The 20,536-nt window shown below is 45.2% G+C and overlaps 1 protein-coding gene across 8 annotated transcripts in view; it reads right to left on the reverse strand.

Annotated features, from left to right (window-relative positions):
* ZHX2 (zinc fingers and homeoboxes 2) overlaps positions 1-20,536 on the reverse strand; it is a 77,897-nt gene that overhangs the window by 34,106 nt on the left and 23,255 nt on the right. For 4 of the 8 annotated variants that reach the window (XM_074898490.1, XM_074898488.1, XM_074898487.1 and 1 more), the window contains one exon: positions 8,715-8,786. The exons of the other annotated variants lie outside the window; for them this stretch is intronic. The gene's annotated coding sequence lies outside the window, so the exon portion shown is untranslated. The remainder of the gene's footprint in view (positions 1-8,714; positions 8,787-20,536) is intronic. 8 annotated transcript variants of the gene reach the window in all.

A 20,536-nucleotide genomic window follows, 5' to 3' on the forward strand; every position in this document is an offset into this window, starting at 1 on the left:
TCAGAGCGCGGCAAACGGAGTTACAGTCTGGTTTGAGGCGTGCAAGCAGAAGACCGTGCTTGGAGAAGTGCAGACAGGAAACATGCCAGATTGTTTATACCTGAGTCATGACTAATGTTGACAGTGAAAACTGAGACAACTCGGGGACCACTACTGTGCTCAGTTTGTATGTGATGCTCTACCCTAACTCCACCAGCAGCAAAACTGGGACTAAGCACACATTACCCGTGCAAATGTAACAGTGAAACTATCAGTGATGCAAAGCATGTGATACCCCCCATTGCATTTGCTGGGTTAGGAGACAGGAGCATGTCCTCCAATACAGGAGCAGGCTCACAGGTTCAAGTGTTCCTGCTCTCAGGATATCAACCTCCTGATTGCCAACAGACAACCTAGTGAGCAAGCAGCCACTGAGAATACAACACTACCAAAAACTGAGAGAAGAGATAAAGGAAAGGTCTGGAACAGGTGGAGATGGGAAGCTTCAGGAAAGTTCACTGCAATTTTTGTCACTTCCAATCTCTCTCCTTTCAATTCACACAACTCTACTCAATCCCTTGATGTTTCTTGCTTACCAGGCAGACATGGAAGTAGCAGTGTACGTTTAACATTGGCTGAGACCAGTGATGAGAAGGCTAGCAAAGCCTGTGTTACCTTTAAATGTAGCGAGTGAGGGTTCAGGTGAGGTGAAGAGACCCTATGCTTGGCTACATGGGAATTTGGGCCAGATCACTGACTTGCAATACAAGGCTAGGGCATGGCTCCCCAACCACCATAAAAAAAAAAAAAAAAAAAAAAAAAAAGGCAGGCCCTTGGGCTTCATTTTGGGGAGTCCTTGTTACTGCAGCATCTCTGAGCACTTGCTTAGGAGACATGTGCCCTTTGCTCCCACACAGGGCTTTTTGCCAGCTTTGATCCACCCTTATCCTCAGGGGTGGGGAAGTCAGACCTGCCAGAGTGCATGTTGTGCCTCTCTAGAGAGACAACATGCCAGTCCCAAATTACTGTAAATTGAAAATCTATACAGCACATTACACCCATATGGAGAGGCTGAGTAGCTGAGGCTGAGCTGGGGACCCAGCAGGTAAACTCTTTTACACCAGTCCATGTTTACAGTGAAGTTTTTATTTCCTCTTGCAAATCACATTTCAGCTTTTCCTGTACAACTCCCACGCACATCTACTCAAACAAAAATATAGGTTCTCATCATCTTTTTTCCCCTCCTGACTAACCCGATTTCCTCCTCAGGAACTGTTTTCCCAGACAGATCTGACCATCCAGACCTGACACCCATCACAGCACTCATGGGGCATTCCCCAAATCGCTCACCGCTGGGTCTGCTCCACCGCACAGGCCTCTGGCACGGCCATCCCTCCCCAAGAGGCCACTGCCTGCCTCTGCATCACCTCCACTCAGCGACGGTGCTCCTGACCTTCCCTGCTCTCCCATCTGCTCTACTGTCTGTATTTTGGCTATCAGCCACATCTCTCATCTGTAACCTGGGGCCATTTCTCTTACAGCCCAGCACGTAGCCCAAGTGGGATCGCTATACTGAAGCATTTTTCCCTATTTTCCAAGATTCGGATGCATGATGAAAATTCTGGGTAGAAATGTTCTATCTCTGCCTTCTTACAACAGCTCCCATTTCCGCTACTTAACCCCCGACCCTACAATATTCAAAAGCATCGCTGCTCAGACCCCTGCCCATGCTAGTCACTGTCACCAAACCCCTCCCACCTCCTCCAAGGGAATGGTTCCACAGTCTCCCTTTGGTCTGGGTGATTGGTTCAAACCTCTCAGCCCCCCTTGCCCCTCTGTAGTTGCCTGATCACGTTTGTTAACGTGGCAGCGCTTGCCTCCTCCGCACCATCGGCAATGCCAGCTTCATCCATCTGCTTGTCAGCTTCCCCCACGACAGTCACCGCCTGTCCCTCCACACTGCCCCTCCAGCGCGGCAGGACCTCCTGCCACCCATCTGCAAAGCCTGTCCTGGCTGCTGCCTTGCAAGCCTCATGGAGACCTGTAATTTGCTATGAAACCAGTCAAATTTGATTTTTGCAGTATCTTTCTGAAGTTCCTTGCTGGTAGGAAATAAAGGATTCCTTCCCAGACCTCTCAGGACCAGCAGATGACAGGTGGCTGCAAGCAAGCACTGCTCTGTGGTTGTCACTATCCATTCAGAGACCCTTCTATCACAGCTCTCACCACATCCTGGGATCACCTTTGGACTCCTTGATGTTGCCATCAGCTAGCAGAGGAGTTTAAACAGAGATCAAAAAACTTAACATACCAAGAATTATGGGATGCAACTGGGAAGGATGCTTTAAAGAACTGCCTAACACACCCATACTGTTTGCAATATTACTGCAGCAATAATATTATCACTGTAATTCTGCTTGCAACAGCACACCTTCAGCAGAAGTATGAAGGAAAGCCTTAGTTCTCTTCCTGGCTTGACTCAAAGAGCTTAGGCAATCTTCTGCACCTTAGTTTACATGCCTGTGAGCTGGGTTTGCATCTCCTTCTGTAATCCTGGATGCACACCCACAAGCAATGTGTGGTAGAGATTAGCTGCACTGTTTTGGAATGGGGACCCGACACTGTGTGACCAAAACAGTATAATGAGTGAGGACAGCCTCCAGCCTGGGACACCATTACAGACCACCTACAGAAATGGGTATAGAAGATCTCTGGTGCAGGACGGCACTACTCTTGCCTCATTTTCCCTGTATATTTTACATCTCATGAGTGACAGACAACTCTGAGGGTTATGTCTGCAACTTACCTCAAACATTTGTCCTAAAGCAGGGTGAAACATCGCTGCAAATGCTGTAGTCTCAACTGAAGCCAGAAGTAGTCAGACTGCTACTACAGAATAACTGCTTAACTTGTAGACAGCTGGGGTGAAACACAGCTAGTCCATCTCTTTAAGTCTACCTTCCTGTATTTATAAATGGGATAACAGCACCATCCCAGCCTCTGGGAGAGTGAGAGGCCAAGTACATCAATCTTGGGGACCTGGTCAGACACCATGGAAATACATGGAGGTACATACAGTCTCAGACTCCTCTGTATAAGTCAAAACACTCAACATCTTCCCCTCCCCTCAGGAAATAAAGGTGTTACCTTCCAAATAAGGTTTCAGTACAGCATTAAGGAATGCTATGTGGATAGAGACAGTGTGCAATAACAAAGTTAATCACAGAAAATAGGGGCTGGGAGGGAATCCCATGAGACCAACACATTTATTTCATTATTATATCACGGATGACATTAAGTATCCACTGACTCCCTCAAGGCAGAATTCTTGCATAAAAAGCATCCCCATTTACCAAGCACGATAGAACCTGCAACTGTTCTATAAATAAAGGGTATTTACAGAGAGAGCTGTTAAATATTTATTTTTCTCTGGAGACCAAGTTCTCTGTTCATTTGTCTCTGCTGCAGAATCATTTGGTATCAGGGAGCAGAGGAGCTCACCTAAAAAAAGACTAGGAACCAGTCCAGAGCCTGATCCGGACACAGTACCAGCCTCCTCTACAAGCTGGTGAGGGAAAAGCATCCAACCTGACACAGAGGGAACATGAAGCAAACAAAATGGGAATGATCTCATCCAGCAGGCAAAGGTAGAAGGAGAAATGCCAGCGACAAAGCAGCAATTAATAAATGCTATCATATCAGTCCATCCTTACAGTGCTGGCTTGGCATTATACATTAAAGAAGTGACAACCTTCAATTGCTAAGAGTAACTGCAGATTTGCATTACATTTGCTTTGTGTCTTGGGAACAAGCATACGTTTCTCACAACTAATGAACTAGTGATTTTTCTCTTCCTTTTTAAATTTTTTTTTTGGAAGCTGACCGTTGGGGAGGGGGGAGGAAAAAACCCAACTGAAAAAAACGTGGCTCTGAAATACACTTCACTGTTAACCCTTTGTAGTAGTAATTGTAATAGTTCTTACTCCAGCTTGCCAAAAGCTGAGTTTTAATTAAATATTAAAAAGCTATTTGTTAAAACAATGTTGCCATAGCAACTAGAGAAAGCTAAAATACCCCGGCATTTCTGACTCACAGCATATTAATCAACCACCAGCTATTATATAATGAGCACCCCACTGCAAGCGCCCGCAGGAGCCACAGCACTGAATGCCAGAACCCGCAGCCCCCGAGCTGGGCAGCACTCGCTGCTGGACTCTGCCCTCTGCGCACTCGCCACCTACCCTGGCTCAGGCAGGGCTGGGTAGTTATCCAGGCTCAGCCCAGGAAACGCGTGCCCAAATATTTTGGGGAAGTCATGCCGGAGCACTGGGGGTCAGCACGTCCCCGTGGGGATGTGAAGAGGGACGGCAGTGCTGGGCAAGGGGAGGTTTTGGCAAGGGCTGCGAGTGTGACAGCTCCCCACATGCCTGTTGTGGCAGCGAGGGGTTTAGGCGGCTCCTTTCCAGTGAGCCCTGACCATCTACCTCCAGTGCTCGTCTCACAAAAGCAGTGCTCTCACCAGATCTATTTCTGTAAATTTATTTTTTTAAATTGTTGGAATTATTTCTTGCAGCAGGTGCCTTCCTACCATCAGGCCAACCATGCAAAACTCCAAACGAGTGCAGATTAAACCTTGCAAGGGTAAACCAGCTCTGCCGCTCACCCAGAATAGCTTATTATATAGAATAAAAAACCCCAACAAACCTCAAACCAAAAAAAACCCCAACAAACCCCCCATAAATCTCATCCCCAACTAAGCTGAAAAAAACCTTCCGCACTCTGTATCCATGCACCATGAGGACGGAACGGCAACCGTAGCCCTCCAGCAGTGAAATCCAGCTGACTGCTGGCTGCTGCTAGCACTCACTGCCAGCCTTGGGAGGCTCTTCCCTGGGGACACAGCTTGTGTTAGAGGCGGTGGGACTTCTTCCATTGCCCTCATCCATGCCATGCCATGCCATCACCACGTGATCTGCAACAAGGGGAATGGCTGCAGAAGAGAGTCGAGCGTTTGAGGTCCAGAGCAACAGTGGCTTGGGGGAAAAGGACTGGGAGGGAGAAGTGCAGCTGCACTGCTCAAACGGAGCTGGGGACAACCTTCCTCGCCCTCATCAACTCTATTTTGTGCTTTTAACCCCCATTCCTCTTTTTTTCCAATGGAAAATAAATACTTAACCACGTAATTATTAACCAAAAGGAATGCGATGAATATTACAGCATTTGTATGCCAGCTTCGGTTTCCTGCTGCTTTGTTTGGGTGTCACAGGCTGTGACTATGACAACCACAAGCAGTTATTGGACTGATATCATTTGTGACATCATGCTTAATGGAAAAAAAAAAAAAAAGAAGAAGAGACACTACCAAAAATAAGAAGAATGGCACAAAATCTGCTTTCGCCTCTTCAAGCACTATCAACTCCTGTCTACGGAGTAAGGTCCTGAAGGACCACCATGACAGGGCTGCTGGAGAGCCAGGCAGCAGCAACCCTGTCCTTACCAAAGCCCAGGCAGTGCTGAGCACTTGGGAAAACCTGCCCTCTTCCCTCCCCTCAGCTGCAGGATGAGCTGTGAGCTTGCAGTCACACAGAAGAAATCTCTTCATCCCTTCCCAGATGGGAACCACCGGCACGATCCAAAGCCCAAACCTGGCTTCTAGGTCTGAGACAGAGAAATGGAGGCTTTTGGCTACGCCTCATCCTTCCTGAATAAGTTTTTCCTATTCTCCAACCAACTTCTCCCCTTCTCTATTCTGCAGTTATAGCAGTATTTCCCCCCTTTTTTAAAAATAAAATGCCATCTGTCCAATATTTCTGGACAGACGCCTGACCGAGCACAGGGGAAGCGTGCACTGATTTCATGAGGAGTGCCCTGTTCAGAGAGGTGGCTTTTCTGGTGACAAGTGATGGTTCTAGCCTTTGAGGGCTGTCCCAGCTGGAGTCCAATCTCTCACCCCAAGTAAGAGTAAGGAGGCAGTACCACTGCTGTGTTTCGCAAAGCCATCACCATATGTAGTGCCAGTGCTCAGAGGACACGCTACTATCAAAGTATTTCTTTGCTTTGACAGAAAATGTTTGCAAATTTACTGCTCAAGCTCCAGGAAACAAAAAACCCCAAACCCTGAAGCCCCCAAGTCCATTTAAATCTTATCTGGTAGAAAACAGTCCACAGCAACAAGTATCTCCTTATAGTTACACATCTAGAATCCTTGACATAAAGTGGTTAATTTTTCCAAGTTACTTTACCTCAAGTTTTTCCAACACACAAAAAGTGCTTCTCTGCGACCCCAAACCACTGCTGCATCCCACACTGCCACCTCTCGCAAGGGACAGCACCTCTGGGAGCAGTCACAGGCCAATTTCACCTCTGGGTGCTGGGAGGAAAACAGAAAAAGGGAAATGGCAAAGCCTCCTTTCCTCTCTCTTCATCAAATCTCTTGCTAAACACCTGATCCTGAAACATTTTGCAGGACAATACTGGAAGGGGATACAGAGAGTGGACATACAGGAATTGAGCTCTTCCAGCTCTGGCCTTTCCCTGAGCTTCTGAGCAGGACGCAGTTTCCTGGTCGGCATCGCCACGCTGCAGTCATCTCACGCTCCCCAGTTCCTCACTCAGGCTTCCGTCATGCAGCCAGAGTGCTAGGAGACAGGTAAATGGGAATTTACAGTCTCCTTTCACTGCTGAGCAACGACTACATCTCGCTGCAATAATTTCAGAGCCACCTGAGACCCTGCACGAACTATCTGGGCAGCTTCCAAGCAGCCTGCTCTTGTTTTCTCTCTCACTCTCTTAACACAGCCGTGATATACCAGGGACACATGTGGACTGCACGTTGACCTCAGCATCACTGCTTTGCTTTGACTTAACACCACAGACAACATTTGCATGGGACTAGTGGTCAACCTTTGGAGAGCAGGAGCAGGTTTCCTTGTTTATTCCTTTTCTGGAAACAACCACCACTGGGGTGCATTAGGACACAGATTCATGAGGATCTCAAATTTCAACACTGCCTACTTAACAGAAAAACAAGCAAACTTTGCTTTTGAGATGAGCAAAGAGCATTTCTAGCATGTGCATATACTTTGAGAGACACAGTATGTACATGTGGCATCTTTCTGCTGAATTTTCTCCACTTAAATCAGTATCTACTCTTCCCATCATCACTCCAGAGCCAACACAGCTGTAAAAATAGAGGCCAGAACCCATCCTGTGCAATGCTTTGTAAGTGACTGACAAAAAATAAACCCCACAGCTCAATTAGCAGGTCTCGTGTGACAGTTTAAACACCAAGGAGTTAGGAGAAAACATCTGTAATCCAAACGGAGAATATGAACTATAGACCTTACTGAGGGAGGATCAATACAAAACATCATCATAATTTCACATCCCTTTTCTCCCAGTAACGGCACTCATTGCCAGCATCCTTCACAAAAGGCTGAAAGTTGGATTCCCTATACAGATTTCTGCTTACCAGTTTTTGAATGCTTGTTAGATATTTATCAAGGAATTTTTACCATGTCTTTACAGAGCACCAATGGACTCAGTCTCTCCTGTTAACAAAACATAGCCCTTTCTTTTTTCAGGCTGATTTCGATTTGGGATTTTAATCTGCTCTAGCCCAAATAGATTTGTGTTGCTGTAGCAGAAAACAGGCTGTAAGCCACTGAAATAAAAATGGAAACAAAACTCTGCTGATTTCCAAGTAACCACAGATTTCCATCACCATAGAACAGGGTAAAAATGGGACAGGAGTTGGGCTGATTTTAACAACCTCAAAAAAAACCCTTATTCAACCCCTCTAGTAAGAAAATTTACTTACAGAAAAGCAGTGAAGCCCAGAAGAATGGCATCCAAACCCCCAATCCAAATTTTAGCCCTGCTATCCAGCCTTACCCCAGGCCAGAGGAGCTGCCCCAGGAATCCATGATACAGCAGGCACACAGCAAGAACTCTAAGCAGGGCTTGCAGAGGTCAGTCTAGTGCAGCCCTGACTGGTCCACCTAGAGAGCTGCAAACCAACCACAGCTGCTGGGAAATCACAGCCCAGACCCTTTAGCAATGCACAGGAAAAGGCCCTAGTGCAGCTGCTCCTTAAATATATATCTTTTTATATGTATATATATGTAAAAGAACTTCTGGCTGAGCTGCTTTGGAGCAAGGGAGGGAGTTAAACATGCAGGTTCTCCTGTGGTGTAGAAGTTCCAACAAAGTTATTTTATCATGAAGGAAAAGCTGAATATTGGGATAGGTTTATGTTTTGATGACAGGGATAGTGTGCTGTGTACACACACATAAACAACCTCATGGTCAATCTGTGCTCTTCTCCCCTTTCAAAAGACACGGTTTTTTTCCATGGAAGTCTTCCCCTCAACTCTCCAGCAACATTTTGTCTTTCAATAGCTGGTAAAGCTTGGAAACAAACAAGCTTCAGATGGTGCTAATGGTCCATTCTGCCGACCATATTCTCAGTTAAATGCACTCATGTGGTTCATATCTGCAGTGACATAATTATTCAGCCTATGTGGCAATACAATGCTGACTTTATTTTGTGGGTGGGCAAAGAGGTGCCAAAGGCACATAACTGATTCCAAAAGACTGGATTTGCTTGTTGTAAATATTTCTTAAAAGCGTCTTTTAAAAATAAAATAATATAAAAGTCTTCCTTCTGTTTGACCAAGCTTGGGTTTCTCATTTAAAGGAAAATAAAGAAAAAAAAAAAAAAAGCAGCTACTCACAGGACTGTATTTCTTACATCCTGGGAACCTCAGTACTTATACCTCTCTCAAGGTGAGCAGAACTTCTGATACCTACAAAAGAGGGGAAAGCTATGTAAGTCATGGAAAAAAAAAAAAAAAAAGAAGAGGCCACAATAGCAGCCACCCTTCCACTCTGACTAGCAGTTTAGTTTTTTTGCCAGCACCCGGGAATGCCAACTGACAGGAATTGCAGCAATTCCCTTTACTACTGACCACCACCGACAGAAACAGAATTTGAAAGATTTGGTCCTCCAGCCCTGTTACAGTAACATGATGAACCTTGAGAACCTCTTGGGGAAAAAAAACCCCAAACATTTTTAGGCCAAGCAGACAGTGGAGAGCACTCACACACTGATGTTCTAAGATACTGCTGCTGTGGTTCGGACTGGAAATACCTACAAAACATCTGCTACAGCAGGCACATACCAGAACAAGCTCTGTTTGGTATTGGGAACTTTGACAAAATGCCATAAAAATTGCCTTTCTCCTCCTTAAAGTGACTCACCTACTGTGTCTCAAAGCTAAAGTTGTCTTTCCTAATTTTTGCCTTTTTTTTTCCCCTAAAGGAATGGGAGAGGAAGGTTTAGCTTCAGCAGCTGCAACAGCAGAACTGATATAAAAAACTTTCCCTTTAGCAGTGGCTGTATACACACCTGAGAGACACTGTGCCTGCAGGTCTGCAAAGAAGAGGTATTGAGAAAATAAATGGTCATGGGACTGCTATGAGTAAAAGAAATACATGCAGCAAAACACCCTGCTAGTCCCTCAAGAAAAGAGGAAGAAGCTTATCAATTGCTTCAGCAGCACCAACAGCACAACCTGCATTTTCAGCTCAAGCTGAAGTATTTGAGTTCGAAACTTCAGGCTCTTGTTATCTGGCCACAGGAAGGTCAGCTGGCAAACCTGAAAGAAATCACTCGGGGTCTTTTGCTCCTTCCCAGAAGCTTAGGAAGGTATTTTTTTTGCTCTTTTCAAAGGAAGATATAACTTGATTTCCTGAAAGAGTATCATGGCTACTGGATGAGCTGGGAGGCCAGGAGCTGTTATACAACCAAACCATTTTTTAAGAGCTTAGAATAGAAAAAGCTGCATGTTTATTCATAGATAAAAGGGAAGCTGCTTCCCGCTTTGCTCTGTCTCAGAGTAAGGCAAAAAAATGCTAGTTTCACTGAATTGTAAAAGAGAAATAAACATACGGGATAGCTGCAGATTTTGTGTTATTTACACCTCCACCCCTTTTTGGACTCAGTAGGCCACCTTCTGCTGCCCTTCCTCCCTCTTTTGGGTCAAATCCTCCATTCTCCCACTGTAGGCTGCAAGTCTGGGGCCAAACTGGTTTTGTATTTAATGGCCTTAGTCCAGTTATCTTATACTGAAACCACTATCTGAAATCCTGCCTTTTCAGTGCTGTGTCCAACATGCAAAAGTGACCCTACATCTTGCCAACAGGACCAAAACCACCCTTATGAATAAAGCACTTTAAAGAACAACAAAATTGCCTATAGTGCAACACAGTCCTGTCTTTCCCCTGATCTCTAACCTCTGCTTAGAAAGTTAATTAAAATAAATACATATGTATGGTGCTGTCACTTCTTAGGACTGTATAATGAGCCTCACAATTTTTGGTGCTTTTCCTAAAGACCCAGCTGGTGAAGTTTCTGTGAGGATCCCTGCTTTCAGAAACATAAAACAGGAATAAATCTCCAGGGTTATTAAATCCAGTCCCTTGCTGTTGTATTCGTACCACACAATCCTCTTCAGAAAGTATGCAAAAAGTTTCTACTGCTTGTGGCTATGAGAATGTGATTTGGGTTTAACATAAGAGCTCAGAAACAAGTTGGTAATGTATGTATATACATATATATACATGCATATTTCAGATCTTTTAAACAATTTCATGGTTGTGGGAGATCTGCTACTGCTTTTGAAAGCCTGAAGTTAGGCAATAGAGAAATGAAGGAGTTGCAACCACATTTCATACAGAAATATCAAATTTTTTGCACCAGGTTACTGTTTATTGCAGGCCAGCTGAAGGCAGGGGAAGAAACTCCTTGGCATGAAAGCATCACTTCCCTGAAATGCATCACAGCTCTGGGATCAGGTGAATTCAGACCCCATCTCCCACTCCACAGGAGGGCATTCATGCAGTATTGTCCTCACCTACATGAGCCATGCCACATAAACACCTGCACAGTCACAGACAAGAGCCAGGGAGATCTGTATTGCCTGGCTCCAGCGCAGTGTCCCAGTGAGTACACGTACGAAACAGGTGATGGTGGTTTATGAGTTACCACACACTGCCTGGTTCACAGGAATTGCCTGTGTGTGTACATAGCCCACAGCACGCAGAGGGTAACTCCAGCTCCCCCAGCCATCCTCATTCTCCGCACACCGAGCGGGAGACTCAGCCATCAGCCGCTTCATTATTCTAGATGCTTTCCAAAAAAAAGTAACGTTTCATGCCAAAACAAAACAAAATAAACAAAAAGATTTTTAAAATACTTTTTAAAAGTATGTAACTTGATAAACACCAGCACACTGCACGGTTTCTGCAACCTAATGACCTGAAAATGGGATTAGTTTGCTTTGTTTGCCATGACATTTCTCACAAAAAACAGATTGTCGAGATATCTTTAGTGAGCTAAAATTTAAAACCTTGAGCTGCTGGTAGGGCAGGGAAGAGAAATAACAGTACTTTTTAGATGCTTGACAGAAAAGTTCCTTTGAGACTCTCTCAACCTACAGAAATGATCCATTTTGCAAAAGAACATTTTACAGAGAGAAATGGAGTTGGGAGCCCTGCAAGCACTTGCTTTCCCAGCTGCACTCAAGATGAAGAAAAATAAACCCCAAACTCCTTACAACCTCTTTTCCTGAAAGATGTCAACTTGGTGGTTTAAACCCTGTGGCCAGACAAAAGCACTGCCACGGAGCAGATCGTGCCAACCCTCCGCAGCCCCACGAGGCTTTGGTGCTTCTCCCCCGGCACTGCTGAAGACCCATCTCCATGGCCTGCCTGCCCCAACACCCAAAAACTGGTGGCACAGGCAATAGGTCAGGGCAAACTTTCTTCATCAAACTAATGAGCCCCAGGATGCTGCTTTCTTCTGCTGCTGGCTCAGTGAGGCAGGAATATGACGGGGCTGGGGTGCAGGCTGGGGCACTGAGAGCCACCTGGCATGTGCCACTCCTCAGACCCTGGCATTTCTATCATACTAGACATTTATTAACTTTTCAGTCTATCTTACACCTAGATTTCCCTAAAAACTACCATGATCAAAATTACCAGCTTAGCAATCTGAATTACTACTAACACTAGACTAGAAATGCTTTCTATCGAATTAAATATGCACAGCTGTGTCGGAAATGGGGGGTTTGCAGCCTGTAGATTGCAGACTGTTATTACAGCATGATTAGCAGATACAAATGTTCCTGAAAGTCGTCTGTCTCCACATGCTGAAAATCCCAGTTATCATGACGGATCCCGAGTGCCCCAACCACTCCCGGCTGCTGGTCTGGTCCTCATTAAACATTCACCAAACCTCGAAGACTTCAGCACAAGGGAGTAATGTGCTCATGAGCATCCTTCACTTCAAGACCTTTTTATAAAGCTAATAAAATTAACCCATCCCTGTCCCCATCCCTAAGACAAATGCATAAAACAAAATCCAGAGTTTCCATCAAATATGTAAATATGCAGTGAAAAAGCTATTAAAAAATCCTGGAGTACTCTGAGGTCTCTGTGTAAGCGCACACACACAGTGCAGATGGTGATGCTCAGAGAGGCCAGGGGATATCCCCCACACCTCTTCATCCTCAGTGGTCTTACCCCTACCCCACTCAGCGCTCAGCTGCCTTTCTCCAGCCTTCTGAACAAAGCTGAAACAGAGATGGACATTTCCACCCCACAGCTGCTGCTGCCGGCAGCCCTGGCGCTCCCTGGGAAAACCACTGGCACCGACCTGGAAAAAACAGAGTAGGAGGCTCCTGCCAAGGGTTGTCTTCTCCACCTCAGCAGTGTGACAACCACTTGCATGAGGTCTTAATCCACACTGCACCACTGCAGGTACATGTGAGCAGAGGCTCTTCCAGCGAGTCACTCCAAGATCGCAGAGTGCAGCAGCTCTCCAGCTTTCGCTTCCCCCCAGGAAAACTTATGTAAACTTCTATAAAAAAAAGGAATGGACCAAACCTCTCTTTGCAATGCTTTCTTAAAGCTACCTGCTGCTTTTGGAAATATTCAGAAGCATAAAAATAAGCAAAGAGCAAATAACAGCAAAATAAAGAATAAATAAGAGCAAAAGCCAAATAAGCTGTCTTGAAAAAAAAAAAAAATTAAAGGAAAAAGTTTCGTAGGTTTAGGCAGATTTTCACTGTTACTGCAGCACTGCCACAGAAACTATTCCCCCTCAGAGCTTTAGAATACTTCAGAAAACATGCTCCCTGTCAGGATGAAACTGATCTTATATCCCTTTGCCAGGGAGAAGCGTGAGAGTGACAGTCTGCGGCAGCAGGCAGCCGAGCCAGGCAGCCCAGGCAGCCACTGGGGCCACCTTCACCCAACTGCCGCTCCCAGGGGACTGCTCCGGGCTGAGATGTGCCTGTCTATAATTTTATCTAAAGCTGGTAAGAAGACATGGTTTAGCTGATGGTAGCAGCCGTTGTTGACCTTGGCTGCAAGGTGAGGCAGGGGCTGGCAAGGGTCCTGGCCTGGCTTCCCTGGCACTGGACAGACAGACCGACAGTGACTCTGTCACTTCTCATCTCAGCACTTTCTTAAAAAATATTCAAACAAACAACAACATTAACCCCCATGGTCCCAGTGCAGGGGGATGATGCCCCACATCTCTGCAGAGGTCGTACGGCCCTTCTACACCTTACACTCTGCTGTTAAGTCTGCTCCACTGGGAACCACAGCACTGAACCAAAATGAAAGAGAATGGGAAAGCACTGCTCAAAGCAGATTGTATTTACTTTTCAACACAATGCCCAGCTGTGGATGTCAGCATAGTGAAAGGTATATTACTTTCTTTCCTATCTCCTTAACTGTTTCTAGTTTCCTTCAACAAATCAAAGTGTTTTCTTGAAGGGTGAGAAATCTCAGTCTCATATACTATTTTAAATTTGCAGCAAGGCCTTAAAGCAAGAGAATGTTTAATCGCATAAGAAAATTCAACCAGAGAGAGCACAATGTCCTGTAGGGTTCTGGCCAACAGCATGTTCATAACCAAATTATTTGGCTTTTAGTAGAGTTAAACTACTTCACATTATTTCTCTTACACCTTGCATTTCAGACTGTCATCCTCTGGTTAGTTACCTACCTGCCCATTGTAATAAAAGTGTTGGAAAACAGTTGTCAGACCCTCCTCTGCCAGAACCATGATTGATAACTGTTTTTTAAACACAGCAGTTGCTCCAGTAGCACTGTTGTAGGATGCTTCTGCTGCCCAACACACATACAGCAGTAACTTTTATTTTTAAACAACCAAGCTGCAGACTGTTCATCTGCATTTTCAACACCACGGGATGTCCAGTCATAGAAGCACAGAATCATTTATGTTGGAAAAGACCTTTAAGATCATCAAGTCCAACCATAAACCTAACACTGCCAAGCCCACCACTAAACCAGGTCCCTAAGCACCACATCTATATGATCCCCCTTCAGGGATGGTAACTCTACCACTTCTCTGGACAGCAAGCTCCAATGCCTGACAACCCTTTCAGTGAATAAATTTTTCCTAATATCCAATCTAAACCTCCTCTGGCACAACCTGAGGCCATTTCCTCTTGACCTATCACTTGTTACTTGGGAGAAGAGACAAGACACCCACCTCACTACAACCTCCTTTCAGGTAGTTGTAGAAAGTGATAAGGTCTCCTCCGAGCCTTTTTTTCTCCAGACTAAACAACCCCAGTTCTCTCGGCTGCTCCTCATAAAACTTGTTCTCTAGACCCTTCACCAGCTTTGTTGCCCCTTTCTGGACACGCTCCAGCATCAAAATGTCTTTCTTGTAGTGAGGGTTTCAAAACTTGACACAGTATTTGAGGTGCAGCTTCACCAGTGGTGAGTACAAAGGGACAATCACTTCCCTAGTCCTGCTATATAAGCCAGGATGCCATTGGCCTTCTTGGCCACCTGGGCACACTGTCAGCTCATATTCAGACAGCTGTTGACCAACACTCCCAGGTCCTTTTCTGCTGAGCAGCTTTCCAGCCACTCTTCCCCAAGCCTGTAGCATTGCAGTCCCTGTGTTCAGATCCATCCAGGCATCATCATACAAGTTTGCTGAAGAGACGTGGTGTACATTGTACACAGGGGACACAGCCAAGAATCACACGCTCCTTCCTCTCCCAGCCAAATACCAAAGCTCAGAACAGCAGTGCTATAGAGGAAAAGACCAACACAGAGAGAGAACTGAAGTGAACACAATACAAAAACATGCAAACTCACATCAGTCCCCACGGTCTAAACACATGTGTCAATTTGGAAAGGTTTGGGGTCATGATTTGAGACTGCCTGTAAGAGATATCATGCAGGCAGGTATGGCAGGAGATGTGAGCAGCAGCCCATCGGTACAACTGCATGTGTGCACAACACTTTAACCCAGACTGCAGCCAGAAACATCACTAGCTATTTTCACTACTTAGATCTGCTGTTAGAGTGACACAGTTTAAAGCCTCCCAGTACCACTCTTAGGTCTGGCCTGGTCTCTCCCAGTCTGAGCCTGATTTCCTCACCACATGACACAGTCCAACAGCAGACACTCTTTTCTCCTGCTCTTAATTTATTCCCTCTTTTGTTTCCCTCAACTCCCAAGCTGAAAAGAAAAAAAAAAACAACTTAAAAGAAAAAAAAAAAAGACTGATCAAGGCCAGCCAGCGACTACATTTTGCTGTTATAAAAATAAATACAAGAGGAAGGGGTTTCCCTTTTCCGGCTGTTTAGACCATTCCTACTTTTGGCTGTAAGCATGGACGTGTTTGCAAATTCCTGCCAAACACAGCAGCCGTCTGTGCAAAACTGGTACAAAAACCAAAATGAGCCCAGGGTGTAAATATAAAGCAAGAAATCACTTTGCTCCTTTCAAATAATTGTGCTTGTGTTTCATTCACTTGTGAAGACCAGCACTGTTAGGTGTTACTGAGTCTCTTATTTTCAGTAAGAGCATCCACATGTCTATATCTGGAAAGTTAAGTGAGATGCACCTGGGTCAGCAGCCACTCCACTCATGCCAGGTGACCTATTTTCAGCTACAAGTAACCAAAGAGCCACAAAGAGACCGCAGGAGAGGTTGTCTGGAGTCCCCTACGTGTACACTGCTATATATATGGTCCTGTTCGGTGCTGAGCTCCTGCTGCTCTCCTCACTGCAATCTCCTGGCACAGCCCGTTTGAGGTGAACATGTCCCGGGCCACATGCCTACCTGGGCGCTCGCTCCTTGGCCACACAGCCCCAGTGCCGGACCACCACGCTCCAGCACTGACAGCTCACACAGATGCAGCTGAGAAGGGAAAGTCTGCATACACCGACCACTGAAAAACAGCATCTGACCCCAAGAACTGGAAAGGCTTGTGGAAATCCCCATGAAGCAGTTGCTTTTGTGGCCTTTTCTCCCTCTCCTGGGAATAGCCAGCACAGCCTGGGCACTGTGTCTGCTTATTACGAACCAGTAACTTTGGGCCCATCCTTCCCCTCTGGCTAAATTTTAACTTTAGTTTTTTCTAAGGCAGAGAATACAAAGGGATGGAATGAAACTTTCTCCTTACAGCCTGCCAGTCTTGTGGTTCCACAACTCTGTCCTATCAATTTCTTACCTTCACTGTGGTGATGCCTGCATTGAATGCCAACTTGTTATGCCTCCGGGTCCACAGCCCTAAACAGACGGGGATGTTTTTGAAAGCTAAAGCAATACAGGTTCAGACACCGAATGTTTGATTCCCATAGATCGAAGTGCTGTATTTGAATCAAATTAAGATATGGATTCTACCTACACTGGAATGCATCTGTAGCAGCAGACACTTTTTACAGCTTTCTACCCAATTCAGGATCCGGGGCATAATTACACTTCTGAGAGCGAATCCTGCTACTATTTGGATACACCTTTGACACTCACTCCAGTAGGAGCAGGTTTGAACCAAGGAAGATAAAGCGCAATTCACATCCTACTGTGAAGAGCTGTTCAGGAGAAACGCACTTTCACCCTTCAAAAATCAGACAAAACCAGATTTCATACAAAATTTATCCTAACCTTCCACATAACCAGCACCAAGACATTAATTTCTTCCATCTCACAATATATTTAATGAGGGTGAAAAAGAAAGGTAGATGTGCACACCCCTTTCTCCAGTGTTCCTTGTTATTCTTCCAGAACAATTCTTCAAAGCTGCTGAGATCACTGTATGTTACCTCCTTTTTGAAGGATCAGATACATTGCATCAAAAAGCATGCAGGAAAAGTTCTAGGGCATGAAACCAATTTTTGCGCACTTTTATCTGGGTCAGCTTTTCTATTGATTCTGCAAATACCATATCATTTTTTTAAAGCTAAGGTTTCTTTAGTTTAAAAAGAAGAAAAAGAGAACATCAGAACTTAAGTCAAACATCCATGTGAGCCAAGGATTAGTTTTGCTGGGTGACTCCAAATCAAAAAGGTAGATTTTTTTTTTTAAATAATAAAGTCTAACTAACAGTGAAAGAACATCTGGATTGATTTCTAAATTCAGTAAATGCCCTCTTTCCATACTGCTTCTGTTTTTATTAAATCCCATTTAATGTCTTTGCTGTTAGGTGTACAGAATTTAGACAGCTGACAACACTAGGAAAGCTAATGTGAGACAAACACATTAAAAACACACACACACGTTTTACTGTTAATTCACCCCTCCCTTTCTCTGCCCCCCTGCCAAGTTTTCTTCCATAGTTATGAACTATTTGGAACAGCCTCTAGCTTTGCTTTATGTCGTTTCATCAACCCCAATGTGTGTCTTGAGGCACTCTGAAACAGAAAAAAGAAAGAACTGGCCTCGGGTGATAAAAGGCTGGATCCTGTTTTAGGAGGTGACCTGCTGCAGACATACTGAAGGTCTCTTATCAACTTCATCTGTACACAGAGGTGGGAAATGGAGAAAGGACATTTGTAGGAGGATGCCTACCAACAGATGACAGTTTGTAGTAGGAGCGACTCAGAAAATGTGCTTGCAACTCCAGATGACAGCAGAAAAAAAATAACAAAGTAGTTGGCAATTTTAATTAACTTTTGGTGAAAACAAAGAACTAATGAACTGGCTCTCAAGTGCTTTTCAGGATGAAGTCCTTTCACTTCTGAGAGATGCTTTTTGCATATTTTGGTGGCGCTGTGATCCTGGGAATAATACCACATTGCCCAAGAGCCTGAGTAGGAATGTGCTTCTGCTGGAAGGTGGGTGCCTGCCTTGGCAAGACCTTGTTTCACAGGGACCCGGGCACATGGCAAGCAGGGCCACTTGCACACACGCTTCTAAGTCAGAGCTTGAGAGGGGTCTGACTAAGCCAAGCATTTCTTTCCTGGCTCTGGGATGTCTGTTTGGTATGCTCAAATCCAGAGGATTGTCAGGATGAATGCCTCAGCCTTTTTATATTCCATTTTCCAAGTCTGGAGAGCTGGGATGGAAAAATGAGTAATCATTTGCACCACACCAGTTGTGTAACACAAACAAAACCCCCAGCTTAACAGCGTAACGATTTCTGATATGCAAATGATTACACCCTAGCATTTTTTCACCACAATTTTGCCCAATTATGCCTTGTCTTCATTAGGGACATCATACCAGCACTAGGCTGCTGGATGCTGCCTCCAGCGTTGAAGTCTATAACCAAAGAGCCACAGACAAGTTGCACTCACCATGGCAGGGCTGGAGGTCCAAGAGCCCAAGGGTGACCCTCCTTCCAGCACCCCACCATGCTGTAACTCCATCCACAGTTCTTAATATACTCCTAACTGCAAGAATTATTGCTGTATTATACCCCAACTTCTCTCTTCCCCTATCCATTAACTGGTTGCTCAAAGCTTTGCAACCTTTCTAAGAAAGTGCCTTGAAGAATAAAACTAGGGAGACTCACATTAAATAGGGAAATGAAAATGTATTGCTAGCTACTCTGAAAAAACTAGGCCAGGCTTCTCTAGACCAAATCTCCAGGTATCTCTAAGGCAGTAACAGTTGGCACAATTCTTAAAATACGCACAGGCTGATTAAAGGTTGGCATACGGCACTCACTACACTTAAAGCATTAGCAGTGAATTTTAAAATCAGACATGATGATTTTTGAAAGAAACTTTCTCCAAACACAGGACTGCTTGCTGAATCCCCTCCCTGGCTTGCCCGCCCACCTCAAAACACACCAAGAGGTCACCTTGGGAAAGCCAGAGGTACCAAACTTGGTACCAGCAGAGGTACCAACACCTTGGATGTTGGTTCAAATTCAAACTAGTGGCTGTTTCAGTGTTGAAGTAGGGTTGCAAACCCCAACTTTCTGTGGCTCCTGCCCACCAGACACCATACTGCTCCTTCCCCAGGGGCTGGGCTGTGGTACTGGCCTTGCTGGGAGATGTGGTGCAGATGACAGAGGGCTGAGCAGGGACAACTCACCGATGGACCTCTCTGCTGGAGGAGGTAACTGCAGAGCAAATTTTAACACAAACACATACCCCACCCTAACAGGACACCTTCCCTAGGGAAATGTTTTTTAACCTATACACCACATCCCAGGCCCTCTCCTTCATCTACTCCTCTCATGTTGAAAAACCTTCGTTAGCAGAGAGAAGCCAAGCTCTGCCCACCCTCCTTGCTCTGGTCAGTGACTCTAAAAACCAAGACTGAGTAATCAGCAAGTACCTTCCCCTCCTCTCCCACACACCAGGGGGAAAGGAGGGCTGCTTTCCTTCAGCTGCCTTCCCCACCTTCCTATTAAGTATTGAAGCACCCTGCACTGTAATGTATTTAATATGGGAAGTGTTTTTATCCTCTTATTATAGATGAGGTAAAGCAAGACTGATAGTTTGGGTTTATTTGTTATCTCAGTTTAAAGAGCCAACAAGAAGAGGTTCTATGCCGCATCTTGTTCTCAATAACAAGGAGAGAGTGTGAAGTTCAAGGGCAGACTTGGCTGCAGTGACCATTAAATAGTGGAGTCCAACATCCTCAGGACAGCAAGGAGGGTGCACAGCAAGCTCGCTACCCTGGACTTCAGGAGACTGCACTGATGAACAAGAAGATCCTGGACATACTCAAACACACAAAGGAAGCCTACAGAGGGTGGAAGCAAGGACAGGCAGCCTGGGAGGAATACATTAAAACTGTCTGAGCAGCTAGGGATCAGGTTAGGAAAGCTAAAGCCCCAACAGAGTTAAATCTGTCCAGGGATGTCAAGGGCAACAAGAAAAGCTCCTACAGGTACATTGGTAATAAAAGGAAGACTAGGAAAAATGTGTTCCTTCTCTGTAAGGAAACAGGAGACGACCTGGTTACCCAGGACATGGAAAAGGCTGAGGTACTCAGTGGCTTTTTTGCCTCAGTCTTCATTGCAGGTGCTCCAGCCACACTGCCCAAGATGCAGAAGGCAAAGGTGGGGACTGGGAGAATGAAGAACTGCCCACTGTAGGAGAGGGTCAAGTTTGAGACCATCTAAGGAACATGAAGGTGCACAAGCGCATGGAACCTGATGAAATGCATCAGGGAACTGGCGGATGAAGTGGCTGAGCTATTATCCATCTTATCTGAGAAGCTGTGGCAGTCTGGTGAAGTTCCATCTGACTGGAAAAGGGG

This window comes from Athene noctua, chromosome 2 (assembly GCF_965140245.1).
Source record: "Athene noctua chromosome 2, bAthNoc1.hap1.1, whole genome shotgun sequence".
Taxonomy (NCBI): Eukaryota; Metazoa; Chordata; class Aves; order Strigiformes; family Strigidae; genus Athene; species Athene noctua.